We start from the raw sequence: 4,228 nt of genomic DNA on the forward strand, positions 1-4,228 counted from the left end.
AATATTATAATAATTACACTAATAATAAATTCATCGGTAATATTAATTAAAAATATTAATTATTTAATTTTATGATCGCTAAAATGTAAAATATTCTCTATAAATAATTTATCTTCACGAATATGATATCCATAAGGACACGAGTATAATTTCTTGTTGTGTAATAGTGTTACTTTAAGGATTACCTAAAATTGATGTAGTACGGGCCTAAATGTGAGGTCCAAACCCCTTTTAGTGAGGGTTCCAACGCTTGTCCCAATAAAGCAAAATCGTCTGAGATTTTTGAGTGAGAATGGACGATGGTACCTGCAAGGAACTCTAATACTTAACTTAGTAAGGATTTCAAGAAGATTTTATGAATTAGAATTGAGAAATACATGTGTGTGATGGCGTACTCATATAATAGGAGTGACAGTCTTGTTATCTTTCTGTAACTTATCCACCTATAATGATGGGTGGTTACTTCCCCTTTTGTTTAGGAGTTGGAAAAATCTCCTATCCAAAATAGTGGGCTAATTTATAGGGATGCACGTTAGTGCAATTAAGATTCTCTTTGACGTACAAGTCGAGTTGAGCCGCTGCTAAAGGATCCAAGATTCATCAAGTCGGCTATGACTGAATCTGGATTTCTTGTAGATTGGGCCTTATTCATTTAAGGTTTGGCTCTGTTTATGGGTTAGGGTATGAACAGTGTCCCTGCTCGAGATCGAGTTAGATAAGCCAGACTCGAGCAATCAAGTAGACAAGTTGTTTGGCGTTGACGTGTTGAACAAGTCGTACAGTCTAGTACTCTAGTCTAATTGTTCTGCAAGTCAGTTTCTCAACGTGATTTTATCTGAGGAGGTCGGCTGACTCGACGTGATTTTGAATTGATGTGGCATTTCAAGCTTTGGTAACTGTTTACGCGCCTTTTCTTTTCTTGGTAAATGTGCAACATTTAATATGTGGTGATTTTATTTTGCCCCTATTCAAAACTATAAAAACTTGACTCTCCCTCTTCTTCTTCGTTTTCTTTTCCTTTCCTCTATAGTTTGCACAAGAGTTTTCTTTTCTTTCTCACAAAAGTTTCTAATATTTCCTGAAACTTGTTTCTTCTCCTAAGCATTTTCATGCAAATTTCAAAACTGCCATTTTTCAGGACTGTGTTTTGTGGTGTGTTGTGATTCTCCTTTATCAACTATACACTATCAAGGTTAGCACTTTTTTCTGCTTTCGTTAGTTCTTTTTCACACTTTGTTAGTTGTTGTTTCTATTTCTCTTTCATGTTGTTATAGTCTTCTTTTATATTGACGATTATTGCATGATTTTTATATAAGAATTACTTCTAAAATTGTTGAAATTTTATTTCTACAAATGTGATTTTTGGGACTCTATTATTTCTGTAAAATAGCTTTTTAATATCCTTGACTAAATCTTGATATGGTGAATATGGTTTTAGGGCCATATTTTTCCTTAAGTGGTGCTTTCATCATTGTCGAGGATGGCGACGCTCAAATCCTATTAGCTCTGGCCATGTATTGGCCCGGGTTTTTATTCAGGAGTAGCAATTGTTGCTTGTGTGGTTTGAAGAAAAAGAACCAATCTATTGTTGTCCTATTTTTCCCGACTTTTATTATTTCACGTGGTTAGTTATTTTTTCTTTTTTAAGTATACACCCTATATGTCTCAATATGTAGTCCAAATAATATCTTCTAAAATTCTAGAGGTCCTAGATTGGGTAGATAGTACAATTTTGGTAGCCGTGTCAGTTATGGATAGAGAAACTCTAGAAAATTTATGACTAAAGTATCCCATTTGTAAGAAACAAGAGGATGAAGAGAATTACGTCCTAGTAGCCCCTGATCCTAAAAAGAGAATCTGTTATGCAACATTTAACAATTCGGAGCCACATTTTCTTTCCATGTATGAGTGCCTTTTTCTTAGGCTAGGTGTGAGAAACCCATTTACTGACTTTGAACAAGATGTGTTGTTAGTTTCCTGAGTTGCTCCTACTAAGGTTCATCCAAACTTTTGAGACTTTATGAAAATCTACCAATTAATTAGTCGTGAACTCGACCTTCCTCTATCCTTTAAGATTTTCTTTTACTTATTTCAACTGACTAAATCATTTAACTAAAAAAATAACAGTGAACCTTTTTTCGAGTTGTTCAAGATAGGAAAGTTTTCTCTATTTTTGAACAGTTTTTTCACGACTTCAAAAACTATTACTTCAAAATCCAACCTTGGGAGGGAGTCTGACCATTTTATGTTAATGAAAAATTCCAATATATGTTTTGCTTGTACCAGAAAAAGGAATCAACAGTATTAAAGTACGATTTTGAGGAACTTGATGAAGAGGAACAACTGATTGTGACTTTCTTACAAGAGTGTTGGGGTCATGCTCCTAACCTCAACACCAAGAAACTTTTGGTGCCAAACCGAATTATGTGCGGATCGAGTTAGGTAGATGGCTATATTTTATAGATAGTTTTTTGTATATAACACTTTCATTTATTAAGCCATGTTTTCTTTTATTTTTGTAGAAAAAATTGTCAACGGCTTGAATGCTTACAAAAAGCTCAAGTAAGCTAAGAAAAATCAAGCTGCTCGTGAGACCCAATTGGTAGAGGCCGAGAAGTCGGGTAGTAGTACCTCTCCTCCTAAATCTAGTCTGACCTCCTCTAAGGCAAAGTCTATGTACGTAATCCCCTCTAACTTCTTCTCCCCGAGTAATTTTTCTGGTTTCTCTTTTCTCTAAACCTCCAAAAGAATCAAACTTTGGTATCTCTCGTAAGCTCAAATCTTCTTTTAACAAATATAGGAGTGTGTACAATTGGTATGGATGATGCTAACATAGAAAAGACTTTGGAGGAGATAACTACGAGTGGTATTCAAATAGTTGGGTTGTACTGCCCTTTTAAAGAAACTTCTTGAAACTCTTATCAACGCTACCTAAAAGGAGGTGACCGACCTTTTTCAAAAGGTGGCTGACCTTGAGAAGGCTAAAGCAAAATGGAAAGCGGAGATGACCGCAATGAAAACAAATACTGCAGGACTTCATGCAAAGGAAGGATGAGGAGAAGCATGACAAGACAGAAGCTTTGCAAAAGAAGGCTGAGGAAAGCTACCTTCGTGCCTTTGGGGAGAAGCTCGAGTTAGATGGGTTGCTCAAGGAGTTGAGGCAGAAGTATGAGAAGTTAGAGGATGCTTCTGTCAAGGGTCTGGAGGAAACTGTGGAGAACCTTGAAGCCCAATTCCAGGTTCTAGTGCCCGACCTAGATATCTCGTCGGTAGGTCAAATTATTTTTATTCCCAATGACGACAAGACCGTCCAGTCTGAAGATCCTAAGACCTTTATTGTTGCTCCTGTTGAGGAACCTTCCCAACCTCCTGAAAACTAGGCTGCTCCCTAAACTTAGTTTCTTTTCTTTTCTTGCATTTGTTAAGTTGACAGTCTGAGTTATGGGCCTTTTTAAATAATCGTTATATTTTGGATATTCTTTACTCCTTTTTCGGGCTTATTGATTTTGTTTTTACCTTTTCAAGTTTGTGTTATTTTGCTTTTCTTATTATTTTATGATTTTTGCATCATTTTTATAATAAGTTTCGCAATGCTAAGTTACTTTTGCAATTTATTTTTATAGCCTGTATAACTCATTATTTTTGAATTGTTTAAAAACTTATTCTAATTTGCTTGTATAACTACTATACAACAACTCGGATCTCATCACTTCATCATGCTGATCATAAGAGGTCGGTCATGATTGTCACGTTTTGTCGATCTTGAGTTGGTACAATAAAAACGGAACACATAGAAAAAATATACTTTATTAATCAAAATAAATTACAAACTTACAAGTTGCTATTAAGAGTTTTTGAGTTTTAACCCTAGCCTTTACTACGATGCCTCGTTAAAATTTTCTCAAAAAAATCCTTTAAAAAAATTCATGAAATCGAAAAAAAGAGTACAACAGAAAACAAAATTCGCTTACTAGCTATAATATCGCTTCACATATTGCAAGCATGCCACAACCTAAGTAGCTCATTTTCTTTTAAGTCTGACACCTTGTAGTATGCTTTCTCCAATAACAAATGCTATGATCGAACAAGTGTTATCTAAATTATTTTATAATTCAAACACCATCTTTATACGTTGTTAAATATATAGATTTAGTTAGTATATAGTTACCATGTGTTTTGAGAGTATATTTTAAAAGTATAATAACAAAATTTTTTAAAATTTTTGATG

Source organism: Arachis ipaensis, chromosome B01, assembly GCF_000816755.2.
Source record: "Arachis ipaensis cultivar K30076 chromosome B01, Araip1.1, whole genome shotgun sequence".
Lineage (NCBI taxonomy): Eukaryota > Viridiplantae > Streptophyta > Magnoliopsida > Fabales > Fabaceae > Arachis > Arachis ipaensis.